Genomic DNA, 20428 nt, shown 5'->3' on the forward strand with positions numbered 1-20428 from the left:
TCCTGCTGTGCAGGGAGAAGCTGAGCTAACAGAAAAAGTACAACCTGCAAAGCAGATAACAGAGATTGGATGAGGATAAAATCCTCTAGGAAAGTCTCAGTGTCTCACAGGATGCTCCTGTTCTCTCAAAAGTGGGTTCAATATCCTGGCCTGGCAGATTAGAAAAGGCCGGAAAGAAAGGTTTCTACTGTGCTTGTTTGGTTTAGTTACTTTGTTGAGAATTTAATTTTCAAAATGTGTGTGATTTTGAATTTTCTGGTTATTTTACTATTTTTCTGGGAAAGATGTCAAGCTAAAAATCTTTCTGGTTACTGGCTAAAGGACATGGTAGTTTGGGAGAAAGACCTTATGTTTCTGCTTATAGGAAAAGTAATTAGGCCCTGGACTCCTTCCAGAGTTCTCTGGATAAGAAAGGGCAGAGGGAGCCACCCTGAAGAACTAGAAAATTCTAGAGAACCAAAAAAGAAAGGTAAAGATTCCTTATGCCATCCTTCACAAGGCATGAGCAAAGACTTATGATTGGTTATTATTAAATTTGGCTCATAAAAAGACTATCTTTTCACATGCTCAAACAAAGAGCAATTTCATCTTCAGTAGTCAAGGTATTTTATGTTAAACTGGTTCACAATCGGCTTAGCAATCGAGCCTTAGGATGCAGAGTAACAAGTGCATAGAAGTAGCCATGGAGGCTGCGTGAAACTCTGATGCCTGTGTTTAGCCAGACTTAGTGCTGGGTTATTTTAAAATTGCATGTAGCATAATGTGCTTGAAATGAACTAAAATCAAAGTTAGAAAAATAGAATATATATCATGGAAAGATATCAGGGAAAAGGCTAAAAACAAAAATCCCAAGTAAAATCCAAACAAATAACCAACTTTATATTCTGTTCAGCAGAGTCATGAAGCTCTGTAGAAGGAGACAAGAGAGGATGCAGCTGTTGGGCTATCTCAGGCAAACTCTGCACCAGAGCACCTGTTCAAAGAGATTAGGGCATCATTACTGTATCATGGATGTTTACTGGGAGAATTGAATGAATTAACAGCTGAGTTGTGGAATTCTATAGATCTATAAAATAATCCGCAGTGGATAATACAAAGTTATGAAATATCTTCCAGCTTCTTAATCAGAACTATAAATTTTCAATGTAGCCCATGGATGCTGAGGGAAACTGTGATTTCAAGGTCATTTCCAATCATCTATGTTAAGTGTTTTGACTCAAGGAAAGTGGCATTGCCATAGATGAAATCAGTTAAAGGCATATTTATTTCTGCTTTGCCAAGTAACTGGACAAAAGTCAGTTCAAAAAGTTGCCATTATTGAGTGTACTTTTTTCCTCTCAGTTACTTCATGTATTTTCTCACTTATTTAAATTTCCATACATCTATACAGTAAAATATGGTCTTATCAACCCTAACTTCTCTCCTCCAAATTCTAAAAGATTCCTCTCAGAATCCCCCTTTTGACTCTATAGCCCTGGTTAGTCTGGGACTGGCTGTGTAAATCAGATTAGTCTAGAACTCACAGAGGTCCACCTGAATCAGATCCTGGGTTAAAAGTCAGCACCACTAAACCACCCCTCTGTGTGTGTGTGTGTGTGTGTGTGTGTGTGTGTGTGTGTGTGTGTGTGTACAGAAATACACATAAACACATTTTTTTGTATCTCATTAAGCCCTGTTAGACCTGGTCAGGCTTGCATACTGTGTGTACAGCTGTTCACTGGGAGTCGTACCAATGGCCTTCCCCCAAGGAAGAATGAATTTCTATCAGCTGCTGTTAACTTCAGCTCCTCATTTGATGCAAGGGCTTATAATTTCTTCTCCCACCCATGCATGATGTGCAGACAAATGCCACATCTGTCACTTTCCTCGGTTAACATGTACTAATAAAATGTGGTGTTTTCAAATTTATATGTATATATATATATATATATATATATATTGTGCATGTATAATGACACATCATATATACTCGTAGTGGCTATTCCTGGTTGTGAACTTGACTATAAGTGGAATGAACTACAACCCAGAATTGTAAAGCTCACCTTTGATCCTGATGTTGAGGCTGGGAGATACAAGTTTCTGAACTGCATCTTGGCATGGAGACCATGAGGCAAAGTGGCTAGGAATCTCAGGAGCTTAAGGCAAGGAGGTCTCTGAGTTCAAGGTAACCTGGGACAAAGCAAGTCCCAGATCCAGCTGTGGTTGTATGCACCTTTAACCTGGGACACACCTTCTGCTGGGGATTTACATGAGGACATTGGAAGAAGGAAGAGTCTCTCTTTTTCACCTGCCTGTCTGCCTGCCTTGTGGGACTGAGCCACTGCTAGATCCTTGGACTCCCATTCATACCTGCTGCTGATCATGGTTGGGGAGTTGGACTACAGACTGCAAGTCATCAACAAATTGTCTCTCTGTACAGAGATTACCCATAAGTTCTGTGACTCTAAAGAACCCTATATAAGACAATTTTCTTTTATAATATATAATTTCTATTTATATATTAATGTACAATGTAATTTATTTTTTTATTCATAATTTTATTACATACATCCACATATTTATATGTAAATAAAACACAGGTTGTATGCCTATGAAAGAGTAACACACTGCATTCTTGATGACTGCTGCCTTGTCCCTACTCCCTACTGCAGGGGAGAAAATGGACCAGTCTCACCAATGAAAAAGGTAAACTAAAATATTAACTACTGGGTGGAAATACAGATGGTGTGCATATAAAATAACATCTTCTTGATTCCTTCTTTAGAAATTTTTCTTCATTTCTTGAAGTCACTTTTTATGATACATTATTATATGATATACTATCTCACAGTTATTAAGGTAAGTTATTTTTATTATTAGTACAAAAGTATACACATAATGTTTGCTAATTCCAGTAATGTACGGGTAAGGCTTCATGCACATGACTGCATTGTATAATATTTCCCTATGTGATCCAAAAACTCTTTTGTTGTTATATTATGATCTCTAAGCAGAATATTGATGATCCTGAAATTATATACCATACCTAAGATTTTTCTCAAACATTTCATTAGCTTTCCATAGAATGCTATTGTAAGTGCATTTGACTGTTCAGTTCCAGGGTATGAATTCCAGTAGAGTACTTTCTGGATAATATTTCCTTACAAAATGCTGTTAACTGCTTCCTCCAAGAAGTTAATTTCTTGTTTTAAAATTTATAAATTATGTTTAAATGGAAGATAGAGAAGGCAGATGCTGGATTATTTAGTACCAAGCTGGTTTTCTGTCCTGATGTGGGTAAGGGATGGTCACTTGTTATGTTTCTCATTCCTTTAGATTTGTAGCTGTTTTAGACTTTATAAATAATCATTTTGAGTATTCCAAGTCCATAGGCATTTTCTGACCCAATTGTCCATTTTACAGGAGTATTTTTCTTAGAAGTTTGGAACCATAAAATAGAAAATTTCCTAACTAGTCAAGATTCCAGGGTATATGTGGGTAGGATTTTGCTATTTCCTGCTGTGTGATTTCATTGTGCTGTTCTGACCTTGTTTTTGCATAGGGTGCTGGCCGGTATAAACTGGAAATGTATGGTAAGTCATTGTCCAAGGCAGTGTTGCAGATGTGGCCAGTATTTGTTTTAAAGGAATCAGTGAAGGGCATTCTGCACTCGAGCTTTGTGAAAAAGTGTGCAGATGCTCATGGCTGTGGATGCTGTGTGGTGTGAAGAACACTGCAGTTCATTGAATATGGTGTGAGGAATGCTGCTGTGCACTGACTGTGTGGTGTGAGGAATGCTGCTGTGCACTGACTGTGTGGTGTGAGGAATGCTGCTGTGCACTGACTGTGTGGTGTGAGGAATACTGCTGAGCACTGACTGTGTGGTGTGAGGAATGCTGCTGTGCACTGACTGTGTGGTGTGAGGAATGCGGCTGTGCACTGACTGTGTGGTGTGAGGAATGCTGCTGTGTACTGACTGTGTGGTGTGAGGGATGCTGCTGTGCATTGATGCTGCCTTTTTTCCCCACTGTTTTTTTTATTAACTTGAGTATTTCTTATTTACATTTCGAGTGTTATTCCCTTTCCCGGTTTCCTGGCAAACATCCCCCTCCCCCCTCCCCTTCTTTAATGGTGTTCCCCTCCCCATCCTCCCCACATTGCCACCCTCCCCCCAACAATCTAGTTCACTGGGGGTTCAGTCTTAGCAGGACCCATTGCTTCCCCTTAGACTGGTGCTCTTACTAGGATATTCATTGCTACCTATGAGGTCAGAGTCCAGGGTCAGTCCAGTTAGGTAGTGGCTTAGTCCCTGGAAGCTCTAGTTGCTTGGCATTGTTGTTCATATGGGGTATCGAGCCACTTCAAGCTCTTCCAATTCTTTCTCTGATTCCTTCATCGTGGGTCCTATTCTCAGATCAGTGGTTTGCTGCTGGCATTCGCCTCTGTGTTTGCTGTATTCTGGCTGTGTCTCTCAGGAGCGATCTACATCCGGCTGTCAGCCTGCACTTATTTGCTTCATCCATCTTGTCTAATTGGATGGCTGTATATGTATGGGCCACATGTGGGGCAGGCTCTGAATGGGTGTTCCTTCTGTGTCTGTTTTAATCTTTGTCTCTCTATTCCCTGTCAAGTGTATTCTTGTCCCCTTTTAAAGAAGGAGTGAAGCATTCACATTTTGATCATCTGTCTTGAGTTTCGTTTGTTCTAGGGATCTAGGGTAATTCAAGCATTTGGGCTAATAGCCACTTATCAGTGAGTGCATACCATGTGTGTTTTTCTGTGATTGGGTTACCTCACTCAGGATGATATTTTCCAGTTCCACCCATTTGCCTACGAATTTCATAAAGTCATTGTTTTTGATACCTGAGTGATATTCCATTGTGTAGATGTACCACATTTTCTGTATCCATTCCTCTGTTGAAGGGCATCTGGGTTCTTTCCAGCTTCTGGCTATTATAAATAAAGGCTGCGATGAACATAGTGGAGCACGTGTATTTTTTATATGTTGGGGCATTTTTGGGGTATATGCCCAAGAGAGGTATAGCTGGATCCTCAGGCAGTTCAATTTCCAATTTTCTGAGGAACCTCCAGACTGATTTCCAGAATGATTGTACCAGTGTGCAATCCCACCAACAATGGAGGAGTGTTCCTCTTTCTCCACATCCTCGCCAGCATCTGCTGTCACCTGAGTTTTTGATCTTAGCCATTCTCACTGGTGTGAGGTGAAATCTCAGGGTTGTTTTGATTTGCATTTCCCTTATGACTAAAATGTTGAACATTTCTTTAGGTGTTTCTCAGCCATTCGGCATTCCTCAACTGTGAATTCTTTGTTTAGCTCTGAACCCCATTTTAATAGGGTTATTTGTCTCCCTGCGGTCTAATTTCTTGACTTCTTTGTATATTCTGGATATAAGGCCTCTATCTGTTGTAGGATTGGTAAAGATCTTTTCCCAATCTGTTGGTTGCCGTTTTGTCCTAACCACAGTGTCCTTTGCCTTACAGAAGCTTTCCAGTTTTGTGAGATCCCATTTGTCGATTCTTGATCTTAGAGCATAAGCCATTGGTGTTTTGTTCAGGAAATTTTTTCCAGTGCCCATGTGTTCCAGATGCTTCCCTAGTTTTTCTTCTATTAGTTTGAGTGTATCTGGTTTTATATGGAGGTCCTTGATCCACTTGGACTTAAGCTTTGTACAGGGTGATAAGCATGGATCGATCTGCATTCTTCTACATGTTGACCTCCAGTTGAACCAGCACCATTTGGTGGAAATGCTATCTTTTTTCCATTTGATGGTTTTGGCTCCCTTGTCAAAAATCAAGTGCCCATAGGTGTGTGGGTTTTTTTCTGGATCTTCAAATCTGTTCCATTGGTGTATCTGTCTGTCTCTGTACCAATACCATGCAGTTTTTATCACTATTGCTCTGTAATACTGCTTGAGTTCAGGGATAGTGATTCCCCCTGAAGTCCTTTTATTGTTGAGGATAGTTTTAGCTATCCTGGGTTTTTTGTTATTCCAGATGAATTTGCAAATTGTTCTGTCTAACTCTTTGAAGAATTGGATTGGTATTTTGATGGGGATTGCATGGAATCTGTAGATCGCTTTTGGTAAAATGGCAATTTTTACTATATTAATCCTGCCAATCCGTGAGCATGGGAGATCTTTCCATCTTCTGTGGTCTTCTTCAATTTCTTTCTTCAGAGTCTTGAAGTTCTTATTGTACAAATCTTTTACTTGCTTGGTTAAAGTCACACGGAGGTACTTTGGTATTTGGGTCTATTAAGAAGGGTGGTGTTTCCCTAATTTCTTTCTCGGCTTGTTTCTCTTTTGTATAGAGGAAGGCAACTGGTTTATTTGAGTTAATTTTATACCCAGCCACTTTGCTGTTGTCTATCAGCTTTAGTAGTTCTCTGGTGGAACGTTTGGGATCACTTAAATATACTATCATATCATCTGCAAATAGTGATATTTTGACTTCTTCTTTTCCGATCTGTATCCCCTTGACCTACTTTTGTTGTCTGATTGCTCTGGCTAGAACTTCAAGAACTATATTGAATAAGTAGGTTGAGAGTGGGCAGCCTTGTCTAGTCCCTGATTTTAGTGGGATTGCTTCAAGTTTCTCTCCATTTAGTTTAATGTTAGCAACTGGTTTGCTGTATATGGCTTTTACTATGTTCAGGTATGGGCCTTGAATTCCTATTCTTTCCAGGACTTTTATGATGAAGGGGTGTTGAATTAGGTCAAATGCTTTCTCAGCGTCTAATGAAATGATCATGTGGTTTTGTTCTTTCAGTTTGTTTATATAATGGATCATGTTGATGGTTTTCCGTATATTAAACCATCACTGCATGCCTGGGATGAAGCCTACTTGGTCATGGTGGATGATTGTTTTGATGTGCTCTTGGATTCAGTTTGCCAGAATTTTGTTGAGTATTTTTGCGTCGATATTCATAAGGGAAATTGGTCTGAAGTTCTCTTTCTTTGTTGTGTCTTTGTGTGGTTTAGGTATAAGAGTAATTGTGGCTTCGTAGAAGGTATTTGGTAGTGATCCATCTGTTTCAATTTTGTGGAATAGTTTGGATAATATTGGTATTAGGTCTTCTATGAAGGTTTGATAGAATTCTGCACTATACCCGTCTGGACCTGGGCTCTTTTTGGTTGGGAGACCTTTAATGACTGCTCCTATTTCCTTAAGATTTATGGGGCTGTTTAACTGGTTTATCTGTTCCTGATTTAACTTCAGTACCTGGTATCTGTCTAGGAAATTTTCCATTTCCTGAAGATTTTCAAGTTTTGTTGAATATAGGTTTTTATAGTAAGATCTGATGATTTTTTGAATTTCCTCTGAATCTGTTGTTATGTCTCCCTTTTCATTTCTGATTTTTTTAATTTGGACACACTCTCTGTGTCCTCTCGTTAGTCTGGCTAAGGGTTTATCTATCTTGTTGATTTTCTCAAAGAACCAACTTTTGGTTCTGTTGATTCTTTCTATGGTCCTTTTTGTTTCTACTTGGTTGATTTCAGCTCTGAGTTTGATTATTTACTGCCTTCTACTCCTCCTGCGTGTATTTGCTTCTTTTTGTTCTAGAGCTTTTAGGTGTGCTGTCAAGCTGCTGACATATGCTCTTTCCTGTTTCTTTCTGCAGGCACTCAGCGCTATGAGTTTTCCTCTTAGCACAGCTTTCATTGTGTCCCATAAGTTTGGGTATGTTGTACCTTCACTTTCATTAAATTCTAAAAAGTTTTTAATTTCTTTCTTTATTTCTTCCTTGACCAGGTAATCATTGAGTAGAGCATTGTTCAATTTCCAAGTATATGTGGGCATTCTTCCTTGATTGTTATTGAAGACCAGTTTTAGGCCGTGGTGGTCCGATAGCACGCATGGGATTATTTCTATCTTTCTGTACCTGTTGAGGCCCGTTTTTTGACCAATTATATGGTCTATTTTGGAGAAAGTACCATGAGGAGCTGAGAAGAAGGTATATCCTTTTGCTTTAGGATAGAATGTTCTATAAACATCCGTTAAGTCCATTTGGCTCATGACTTCTCTTAGTCTGTCTACATCTCTGTTTAATTTCTGTTTCCATGATCTGTCCATTGATGAGAGTGGGGTGTTGAAATCTCCCACTATTATTGTGTGAGGTGCAATGTGTGTTTTGAGCTTTAGTAAGGTTTCTTTTACATATGTTGGTGCCCTTGTATTTGGGGCATAGATATTTAGGATTGAGACTTCATCTTGGTGGATTTTTCCTTTGATGAATATGAAGTGTCCTTCCTTATCTTTTTTGATGACTTTTAGTTGAAAATTGATTTTATCTGATATTAGAATGGCTACTCCAGCTTGCTTCTTCTGACCATTTGCTTGGAAAATTGTTTTCCAGCCTTTCACTCTGAGGTAATGTCTGTCTTTGTCTCTGAGGTGTGTTTCCTGTAGGCAGCAGAATGCAGGGTCCTCGTTGCGTATCCAGTTTGTTAATCTATGTCTTTTTATTGGGGAGTTAAGGCCATTGATGTTGAGAGATATTAAGGAATAGTGATTATTGCTTCCTATTATATTCATATTTGGATGTGAGGTTATGTTTGTGTGCTTTCATTCTCTTTGTTTTGTTGCCAAGACGATTAGATTCTTGCTTCTTCTAGGGTATAGCTTGCCTCCTTATGTTGGGCTTTACCATTTCTTATCCTTTGTAGTGCTGGATTTGTAGAAAGATATTGTGTAAATTTGGTTTCGTCATGGAATATCTTGGTTTCTCCATCTATGTTAATTGAGAGTTTTGCAGGATACAGTAACCTGGGCTGGCATTTGTGTTCTCTTAGGGTCTGTATGACATCAGTCCAGGATCTTCTGGCCTTCATAGTTTCTGGCGAGAAGTCTGGTGTGATTCTGATAGGTCTGCCTTTATATGTTACTTGACCTTTTTCCCTTACTGCTTTTAATATTCTTTCTTTATTTTGTGCGTTTGGTGTTTTGACTATTATGTGACGGGAGGTGTTTCTTTTCTGGTCCAATCTATTTGGAGTTCTGTAGGCTTCTTGTATGCCTATGGGTATCTCTTTTTTTAGGTTAGGGAAGTTTTCTTCTATGATTTTGTTGAAGATATTTACTGGTCCTTTGAGCTGGGAGTCTTCACTCTCTTCTATACCTATTATCCTTAGGTTTGGTCTTCTCATTGAGTCCTGGACCAATGTTTTGGACCAGTAGCTTTTTCCGCTTTACATTATCTTTGACAGTTGAGTCAATGATTTCTATGGAATCTTCTGCTCCTGAGATTCTCTCTTCCATCTCTTGTATTCTGTTAGTGATGCTTGTATCTACGGCTCCTTGTCTCTTCCTTTGGTTTTCTATATCCAGGGTTGTTTCCATGTGTTATTTCTTGATTGCTTCTATTTCCATTTTTAATTCCTTCAACTGTTTGATTGTGTTTTCCTGGAATTCTTTCAGGGATTTTTGTGACTCCTCTCTATGGGCTTCTACTTGTTTATTTATGTTTTCCTGGAATTCTTTCAGGGATTTTTGCGATTCCTCTCTGTAGGCTTCTACTTGTTTATTAATGTTTTCCTGTGTTTCTCTAAGGGAGTTCTTCACGTCTTTCTTGAAGTCCTCCAGCATCATGATCAAATATGATTTTGAAACTAGATATTGCTTTTCTGGTGTGTTTGGATATTCCATGTTTGTTTTGATGGGAGAATTGGGCTCCGATGGTGCCATGTAGTCTTGGTTTCTGTTGCTTGGGTTCCTGCGCTTGCCTCTCGCCATCAGTTTATCTCTAGTGTTACTTTGTTCTGCTATTTCTGACAGTGGCTAGACTGTCCTATAAGCCTGTGTGTCAGGAGTGCTGTAGACCTGTTTTCCTGTTTTCTTTCAGCCAGTTATGGGGACAGACTGTTCTGCCTTCGGGCGTGTAGTTTTTCCTATCTATAGGTCTTCAGCTGTTCCTGTGGTCCTGTGTCTGGAGTTCACCAGGCAGGTCACTTGCAGCAGAAAAGTTGGTCTTACCTGTGGTCCTGGGGCTCAAGTTTGCTCGTGGGGTGTTGCTTATGAGCTCTCTGCGGCAGCAGTAACCAGGAAGATCTGTGCTGCCCTTTCCAGGAGCTTCCGTGCACCAGAATTCCAGATGGACTTTGGTGTTTTCCTCTGTCGTCAGAGATATGTGCAGAGTGCAGTCTCTTCTGGTTTCCCAGTCATGTCTGCCTCTCTGAAGGTTTAGCTCTCCCATCCACGGGATTTGGGTGCAGAGAACTGTTTATCCCGTCTGTCCCTTCAGGTTCTGGTGGTGTCTCAGACGCAGCGGTCCTGCTGCACCTGGGCCCTCCTCTGCGGGAACCCAGAGGCCTTAAACAGTTTCCTATTGGGCCAGGGATGTGGGCAGGGGTGAGCAGTGTTGGTGGTCTCTTCAGCTCTGCAGCCTCAGGAGTGCCCACCTGATCAGGCAGTGATGTCTCTCTCCCACGGGGTTTGGGAGCAGAGAGCTGCTGCGGGCTGGGATCCGCGAGTTTGGGACTCCCGGTAAACCACGGAAGTGCCCAGTCCTAGAGGAATTTTTGCCTCTCTGTGTCCTGAGTTCACCAGGCAGGTCTCTTGCAGCAGAAAAGTTGGTCTTACCTGTGGTCCCGAGGCTCAAGTTTGCTCGTGTGGTGCTGCCTATGAGCTCTCCACGGTGGCAGCAACCAGAAAGATCTACGCCGCCTTTTCCGGGAGCTTCCGTGCACCAGGGTTACAGATGGTGTTTGGTGTTTTCCTCTGGCATCAGAGATGTGTGCAGAGTGCAGTCTCTTCTGGTTTCCCAGGCGTGTCTGCCTCTCTGAAGGTTTAGCTCTCCCTCCCATGGGATTTGGGTGCAGAGAACTGTTTATCTGGTCTGTCCCTTCAGGTTCTGGCGGTGTCTCAGACGCAGCGGTCCTGCTGCTCCTGGGCCCTCCTCTGCAGGAACCCAGAAGCCTTATACAGTTTCCTCTTGGGCCAGGGATGTGGGCAGGTGTGGGCAGTGTTGGTGGTCTCCTCTGCTCTGCAGCCTCAGGAGTGCCCACCTGACCAGGTGGTGAGGTCTCTCTCCCACAGGGTTCGGGAGCAGAGAGCTGCTGCGTTTCGGGATCCGCGGGTTTGGGACTCTTGGTAAACCCCGGAAGTGCCTGGTCCTAGAGGATTTTTGCCTCTCTGTGTCCTGAGTTCACCAGGCAGGTCTCTTGCAGCAGAAAAGTTGGTCTTACCTGTGGTCCCGAGGCTCAAGTTTGCTCATGGGGTGCTGCCTATGAGCTCTCCATAGCGGCAGCAACCAGTGACGCTGCCTTTTTTCTTTTCTCCCTATACCCTTCTGGTGGCTCAGGTTGGACAACTAGGTGCCCATGACCAACTCCTCATTGTGGATGAACTTAGTCTGGTTGGACTTTCTCAGGAAAGGTATGACTAATTGGTCACTTAAACGCGTCAACTAATTGGTTAGTTTTAGTGTACTGAAGTGATAGTTTGCATTTAATTTTGAAATTTGAATTCAAAAAGAAGTGATGTAAAAGCTCTTTGTGTTTAGTCACCTTCACTATAACCCTAGTTCTTAGAGCACATGAATCTCATTTTGGGTTCACTCATAAGAATGTATATTAGTATAGAACATTTCATTAAATAATTATATAAAAATGTACACATATACTTAGAGCTTGTAAAATCTTTAAATATCTTAATGTTAATGTTATAGAATAGAATATATTTACCTGTTTTACAATTAATTATCATAAGTGATGTGGACAGGACATAATCTTCTGAAAGTCTGGTTTATTTCCCCAAACAGCAACCAGGCTGAGGAACCTAAGCACAAGTATTCTGAACATAGACTCCTCTATGACAGTGAGCACTGTTTCTTTATATTTTCTTCCTAGGGCAGCAGAACTCATGACTACAACCAGTTCCATGGTTACACTGGAAGTTGCAAATCAAGGCATCCTCTCTCACTGCCTGTCCACCTGTCTTACCCAGCCATTGTCCTCCATGGTGCAGAGAGGTAAGAGCTAGTGACTCAAGCCAGGTTAGCCAACATATAGTAATCCTGTATTGAGATATGGCTCCTCCTAAAAGTTATCAAAATCTGGGGCTGGAAAGATGGTTCAGTATTTTACAACACCAGTGTTAGCTCACAACTGCCTAAAACTTTAATTTCAGGGGATTTGAAACCTTCTTCTAAGTTCTTTGGACACCAGTCAAGCATTCATGTGCACACATGCTGGGCAAAAACTCATACACATAAATTATTTTTATAAAGTGAGACCCTAAAAGTCCCATGTTGTAGCTCCTACCACAGCTCTTGCTCAGCTTTTCAAGGAAGAAGTTAGTTGAGACTGAGTGCATGATGCTGAGAAATACTTCTGGATCATGATACAGATCAGATCTGATGGTACGGTTTACTAGATATATTCACAGTCTGTTAGGTGCAGTATTGTGAATCCTCTTCTGACCCTGACTCAGCTTTTATTTTTACTTTTTATTTTTTCAGTTTTATTTTTATTACGCTACTCAAGTAAATTAATACTAAATTAATGAATCTGGGAAAATGAGAATTAGTTTAAATGAGTAAATAAAATGTGAAATGTTTTTTATTGAAAGCATAGTGTCAAAATTATAGTTTTTAGCAGGGCATTTTAAATACATGCTTTTTAGAAAACCATTTATTTATTTCCTTTACAATCCTGTCTTCCCAGTAACCCACCATACAAATCTTCCCTCCATCACACTTTTCCTGAAATGGCAAAGCTTGTTTCGGGGTGTCAACCCCCATGAATGCTTTTTAAAAGATTGTAAAACAGATACCTGAGGAAAAAGTATGCCTTTTATGCAGTTTTAAGCATCTGATTGTTTACTTCCTTACATTTCACAAGAACAGACCCCTCAACCTAGACCTGAAGTTAGGAGCTAAATTTCAGGAGTGACAATGCCACGAACAGCATGCATCAGTGTATAGAAAAAATCTTTTTATTCCTTTGTAGACACAGGAACAGCTGGCTACTTGGCCAGTGAGCCATAAAGCAGTGTCAGGTCTGGTTATATAACCATTCCCCAGTTTTTGTTACCTCCTCTGTGAGGAAGAAACATGCATGAAATTTTGCTAGTATCTCTGGTGAGTCCCTGAAGTAGTATAGCTTCCTCTTTTCTTTTCTCAGCCTCTTACCCCTTCCAAGGAAGAGCTTCAGGAAATTTTACCTACTTGAGCTCCATTGAGTAGAGGCTGGCAAGGGTCTCTAGTGTGACAGTGATATGTGGATCCAGAGGTCCTCAGTGGAATCTAGCACATGCAGCCAGGAGCACCTGAACTCTTCCTCCAAGTCAGTTGCCCCTGCTTCCACTCTGACCAAGAGGGGTCCTGGCCATTGGGAAACCCCAGCAGAGGTGCTGCCCACTCCTGTGACTGTCTCCCAGCCCATATGAACAGACCTCCCTCCACCACCTCCTCTACCACAGGTCCACTACACCAGATATTGGTGGCATTTCAGTGGATTTGCCACTCCCCCCTCCTTCTGCAAACAAGGCAGCATCCCAGTCTGCACAGGTGGCTGGGAAAAAAGAGTGAGGAGCAGCAGTGGTGGTCTGAGATATAGAAGGCCTGTCTGGACAAGGAAGCAGAGAGGAAGCACAGGGAGCAGGAGAGGAAAGGGCGACAGATGCACTCTCATTCCCTGAACTTGCTTTCTTCTCATCTTTGACCACACCGACCAAACCAGGAAAACGTTCCACAGTGCAGAGGCCCCAAGAAACAGTCATTCTGGTGTTGTAGTCCCTGCAGCAGCCCCCCACTATTGAGCACAGGGATCTGCAGTTCATAACTATCAGAAAAGAGGTGCTGTCCTCTGGGGAGTCTGTCTCCAGACCCATAAAAATAAGATGTCAGGAAGAAGCTGGAGAAGCAACAGCAAATGCACCTTGTGGATATGCTAAGCAAGGAGATCCATGAGTTGCAAAACAAGGGGGACGGTAGTGCAGAGGAGACTGACTGCCTGTGGACGCTTATGCTGGAGTGGCAGTTCCAGAAGAGACTTCAGGCCATATTTCTTGCGTTTCTCCCAGGTTCATTTCATAAAACTGTTCAAGAAGCACAACATTTGATGTTTCCATAATAGAAATTTATAACAACAATGTTTTTGCCCTTCTGGCCTTAGACAGTTCTACAGTGGTGTCTATGGTTAAGTGCCAGGCAGTGAGAACCCAGGAGTGACATTCAGAGGTACACAGGATGACCAGCATGTAAGGTGCTCCTGGAGCCCAGTGTCCTGAGTGCAGGTCCTCAACCTTACAGCTGCCCACACCAGCTGTGCATGGAATGGAGCCAGTGCTACCAACCTAGGAAGCAGCTCAGGGAGTGTGCTTAGTATGTGCTCCATTGCTTCAGTGCATGACAAGGTTAATCTGCAGGAGTAGCAAGGATTTTAGCCAACTCGCGTTCTGTATCCGAGGAAGAACATGTCTTTAAGAACATCAAGATGCTCACCTCTAGCACATATCAGCTTTATATATAAAAGATATCATAATAAAGCTGTTTAAAACATAAAAAGTTATAAGGTAGCTCAAGGGTAGGATTACTGACCCTGAGTATTATATCTAATTACACACAGACACACACACACACACACACACACACACACACACACACACAGAAAGAGCTACAAAAGTTGGAAAAATAAACGAATCTTAAAAATATATAAATAAATGTATAATTATTAAAATCTATATGTGAGTCAATGTTTCTCACCCAGCATTGAGGAAGGGGCTTAGAGAAATTAATTATCCCTCTCCAACCTCAAAAAACATACGCACCCACACAATCAATGACATGTGTAATTATACCAGGAAATACCCGTATTTTATAGAATGCCATAATCGAAAGTAAGAACCATCTTTTTTGTTAAGGGTTGCCAATACATTCTTTTTCCAAGGTGTGTGCAGCTGTGCCAGTCTTGTTCACTATGGGATGGAAAAGGTCCCTGACCTGTGAGCCTAGAGGTGAGCAGGGGATCTTTGCTCCATTCTGAGACTGAGAAAGGCAGGATGCCCACTAAAGGGTCCATAGCAGGGAAGGTTTTCAAGCTATGACAGTGCTGGAAAAGCCTATACAAGGCACACAGTTAGCAGTGATGTGTTTGCACGGAGTCCAAGGAACCAGCTTTGTACTGATGCAGGTGGGCAAGCATTTATCATCCACCTGCCACTCTGACAGCAATGAGAGTATTGCTTAAGTTTTATTTCATAGATTTGATCCCTGACCAAAATACCAAAAACTGCACCCTTAATGATGTAGCAAATAGAATAGTGGATGCTAGGCCAGGAACCTTTGAGTCTTCTAATACCATTGTGTATTTCTGAGCAAGGAAGGAGAGGTATCAATGGACAGCAGTCGGTTTCCCCACGAGTACTCTACCACTGAGTTAGTAGCCTTAGCCCTCCTCACCTCTAGAAAAAGGGTGTCACTAAGTTGTCCAAGCGATCTTAAACTCATGATGTAGACCAGGCTAGCCTTGAAGTTCTGATCCCCCTACCTACTGTGTGTCTTGAGTGTCTGGTATTACAGGCCCATTTCTCTATGGATTAGTAGCCCATGGAAGAGTCCATGATCCCATGACCCTCTAGTTCTCACCCTGTGGAAGCTATTGGCCTAAGGGGGAGATGGAGTCCATCTGAAGGGATGGGTCAACAAGACAACTCTGTAGAGTGGGGAACTCATCATTCATATTGGGTCCCTGCTGGGAAGAGGAGAAATCAAGAGGAGGGAGGAGATTGGTGTTGGGGAATCCTCCTCTTCCTCATCTTTCTCCTCCTCCTCCTCCTCCTCCTTCTGCTGCTAATGCTGCTGGTGCTATTTCTGTTTCTCCTGTTGGTGCTGTAGCTTCTGCTGGTGTCTTTTCCTTGGCCATGTGTCTGAAATCACCTTCTGTTTATACTCAGGACATGACAGAATTTCAAGATGGCACTGTGAGAGAAAAAAAGTCAATTTATTCTAAGCAAATATCTTATGAGGTAGAATACTTAGTTTACCATTTGGAGCTTTGATTGCTTTATTTTTTTATCAAATCTTCTCTTCTACTTCTCAGTTAAGATTTTTGAAAGAAATCATTTAGAAATGTTACATATATATATATATATATATATATATATATATATATATATCAATTGCTAGGTCTTAGGAATGAAAAAATCAGTATGCAAAACAATATGCATGCATGCAGGATTCTGACCATCAACAATAACCAACAAACTAGGTTGTTGATACTTATTCAGTGACAAACCTTGTTATTAATTTTAAGGCTTAATGGAGTGGGATGTTATATTTGAAAACGTAAGACTCTGTTCTGCAGCACTTGTGACTGATGACCACATGTGCTAGAACCAGTAGCCCATGGATGAGTCCATGAGCCCATGAATCTCTAGTCCTCACCCTGTGGGAGCTATTGGCCTATGGGGTAGCTGGAGTCCATCTGAAGGGATGGGTCAACAAGAAAACTCTGTAGAGTGGGGAATTCATATTGAGTCCCTGCTGGGAAGAGGAGAAATCAAGAAGAGGGAGAAGGCTTGGTGTTGGGGAAACCTCATAAAAGAACTTAGAGAAGATACAAGGTAAGAATTGTGGGGAAAATGGAAACCGGAGACAGAGGAAGGACCAGCATAGAGCAAACTAGAAAGGACAAAGCACGAAGGTACCTGGGCTGTGCCTGCTGCTTGTTATCTGGACTCTCCCTGTGGCTCATTTCTGGGGGGAGATTCTGTTCTGCCCCAGGCGAGGTTTCTTTCTCCTTGGCAAGCAGCAACAAAGCTTTATCAGGGCATTTGCTATATTCCTGGTCCACCCCTTAAAACCTCTGTGCCGGACCCTGCTGGAGATGGGCTTATCCTCTAATGGGGCTCTGTGGGAGAGTAGATTATCTTCTTTTATTTCCTTCTTGCTACTCTTCTCACTGAAGATGCTTGTAGTTTGAATGTATGGGACACTCATGGCACATTTGTGATAGTGGTCCTGTGTAGGTGTCATCGGTAGTGGCCTGAGACGACCAGCCACAGTGGACCTTCTTCCTCCGTTTGTATGAAACTTCTGGCCATAATGAGATACGTGACCTTGGGAGAATGACACCTGCAAGGTGTCAAGGACTGGCAGGCTTCCACTCCTCTTTCTTTGTAATCTAAAAGCAGCAGCAGGATCAAGGCTAGGAAATGGGGCTGCAATGGGACTCACTTGCTGTGCCTGTGCTGTGCAGCCATACCCCGGGAGAGCCTGCTGTTGTAGGAAGCAATAAGTTGCCATTTCCTCATTATATTTTCTTTTTATTAGGGAGTATTTTATTACAGAGGCTTGAAATCCCATGCATTTCATCGCACCCAAAATTTCAGGGTCTGGCCTGAGGGGAAGCAGTTCTTCACAACGAACTGTGAACCCCTTCCCGTGTTCTTTGAACCAGGCGTGTTTCATCACCTCGCTGGATGTTGGTCTATACATTGGATTTACTGTTAGTAATTGACTAAGGAGGTTCTCCAGTTCTTCTGAAACCCCACAGGGGGCAGGATACACCCCTGCAACAACTTGTATTTGTAATTCTTGGATGATCACTGAATCAAATGGAAGCTTTCCCACTACCATATAATACAAGACCACTCCTATTGTCCACATGTCATTCTTCATCCCGTCATACAGAAGTCCAAGGAAGAGTTCCGGGGAACCAAAAGAGTACGCACCGCAGTGCTGGTTTAGCATATGTCCAGGTTGTGTTTCGGTGCTAAGCTGAAAGTCGATGACTTTGACCTTTTTGTTTTTATCGATCATTATATTGTCCACTTTCAGGTCTCGGTGAACAATCCCCTTTCCATGGCAGTACCTCACTGCTGACAATATCTGTTCAAATATTTGCCGGGCCTCATCCTCCTCTATGTGCCCTGACTCTCTGATGTACTGGTAGAGTTGTTGGCCTTCCACCAGCTCCATTATGAGGTATATTCTAGTTTTGTTTTCAATGACTTGTAAGAGAGAAACAATGTTGGGGTGGTTGATCTTTCTCATTATGTTTGCTTCTGTCATGGCTGGCCGGAACCACTGCTTGTTCTTTCGGAGAACTTTGAACGCCACTGGGGTTCCTGTGAGCTGGTGGTGGGCCAGGAGGACCTTGGCATGGCTTCCTCTTCCAATAGTCTTCAGTACTTTATATTGGGAATGAAAGGTTCCCTCCTGAGAGATACTGGGATCGGGACTAGAAGGTGGTAACTCCTCCTCAGTCTCTGTAGGCATTTTATCAGTACTAATGCTACCTAAAAATAACAAACAAATGGAATCAAATAATGGAAAAGATGGAGCACTTCAGGAACTAAAATTACACATGTGGAACCTAAAAGAAACAAACGAAACAAAAAGAAAAAATAATAACAAAGAAAAGACTAGACTAGAAAAATAGAGTAAAATTATGAACAGGGGGAAATATGAAGAATCATAAGTAAAAGCGACCCAAATGACCATCCCCAAAAGAGAAAGCCAAGAGCACACAAATACTAAATGCAATGATGAAAATAAAAATCGTCATACTACAATAGGATTGGGCGGCCAAAGCTGATCAATACTGTGAATGGATTGTTTGAAGAAAAAGGTCAGATAAAAGAAATGAGAGGAGAAAGACTGAGTATAAGACAAAACAAACAAATGTAAAAAGCCAACACTTAAGGGAAAACTCCATTTAATTTCAGGACCTAGTGATCCACAAAAATCCACAACTCTCCAGAGCAAAATACTGAAAATTAAAATTAACCAACCACAAGGAATAAGGCAGTTAAATATCAGTGAACAGTAAACCTTAAACAAAGGCCAAAAATTCAAAGTGTCACAAAGGGCAAATTTGTATCAAGTCTAAGCCAATGATTGCTTGTACTCAATAAATAGAGAAACAGGAATAATGTAAAAGGATGAAACCACAGGACATTGAAAATGGAGATAGAGTGAATCATCCGACGGCAGAACCGTAAATAATCAAAGCAATAATATAGCATGTGAGAACATAAAAATCACCACCAAAATGAATCCAGCAATCCATAATAAATAAATAAATAAATAAATAAATAAATAATAAATAAATAAAACAAAACCACAATAAGGAAATAGCCAGTGGTCTTGAGAATATATGGCCTAATTCTATCTCTTAAACACATAGAAAAAAAATCCATCCATAAATATGCAGCCAGCAGTCTACGTAGCCCTTTAATCTGATATTATGGGGTTGGCATATCAAATTCCTGGGAGCCACTGGAGAGCCAAGGAAGGTACTTGGGCAGCTGCAGGCCAGTGAGAGAGCCTGTCTTGAAAATGAGGTTGAGGACCTGCCTCAGGAACAGGAGCCAGGGTGACTTCTAGCCTCTACACTCTTTTGCACTGAGGTGCAGGTAATATAGATACAAGGGGCAAAAGGGGATGGGCACGTGCGTGCACACACAAACACACACACACACACACACACACACACAGGCACACACACAGACAAACACCCAGATTCATACAAAACACACTCACGTAGGAACAGGCACACACATATTTACACACAAGTAAACCTGGAAAATGCACATCACAGACACACACACACACACACACACACACACAGGGACACACATACACAGGACACACGCACACACAAAAGAAGTGGTACACACATACAAACATACACACAAACAAACCTGTAAACTCACACACTCCTATATATACTGACAAACACACAAGCGAAAGTGTACACACACTCACACACAGGCAAATCTGTCAGCACACACTCTCTTACACACACTGATACATATACATATACACAGTACAGTAAAATCCAATACAACCACACACAGCTCACAAGATACAAACAAGTCGCATAGGGCTCCACTCCACACCTCCTCTCAAAGCACTCAAAGAAATCCAGGCCTGGCAACAGCTTAACATCTGTTGGCTGGGACGCCTCACAGTCGCTCCTCATTAGGTCACAATAGGACCTGTCATGACATGGTTGGGAAGGGCTTCAAGGTTCTGGCTTCTGTGGGCTATGGAGAGATTTAAGGCTTTTAGAAATCAAAGCCTGTAAGATGTTTACCTCTCCTCGGTTCTCTGTTTTGAATGTTTTCTATGCCTCCTGCTTCAAAGTCGTCATGTCTACACTCAGGGTGTCACTTTTTCATTGAATTCTGAATGATTAGCCTCAAACTGATGGTACACTGTTAAAAAAATAAAAAAAAAAACAAAGCTGTGTTTCTAAACTGACCCATCAAGATGACACTGATTTCATAAATCCTCAGAAAGGCTCTAGGTTATCATCAAACACCTGAGACAAAGCTGCATGGATAGGCAGAGCACTTGCCTCCCAAGGGTAAGGAATTGAGTTTCAATCCCGAAAACCCCCATCAATGTTGGATGCATCAGCAAAGCCCATAAGCTCAACATCTGTGGAGTGGGGAGGGGTTGGGGCTTGAAGACAGGTGG

At 41.7% G+C, this 20428-nt stretch overlaps 1 pseudogene across 1 annotated transcript; it reads right to left on the reverse strand.

Moving 5' to 3' along the window:
* Positions 1-15173: 15173 nt before the first annotated feature.
* Positions 15174-18234, reverse strand: LOC148007076 (sperm motility kinase Y pseudogene; annotated as a pseudogene). The gene is made up of 2 exons (XR_015646172.1): positions 16648-18234; positions 15174-15919 (listed from the first exon to the last, which is right to left on the reverse strand). The product of XR_015646172.1 is annotated as a sperm motility kinase Y pseudogene (transcript).
* Between the last annotated feature and the right edge of the window lie 2194 nt (positions 18235-20428).

The sequence above is a fragment of the Rattus norvegicus genome, chromosome 1 (assembly GCF_021556685.1).
Source record: "Rattus norvegicus strain SHRSP/BbbUtx chromosome 1, alternate assembly SHRSP_T2T, whole genome shotgun sequence".
Lineage (NCBI taxonomy): Eukaryota > Metazoa > Chordata > Mammalia > Rodentia > Muridae > Rattus > Rattus norvegicus.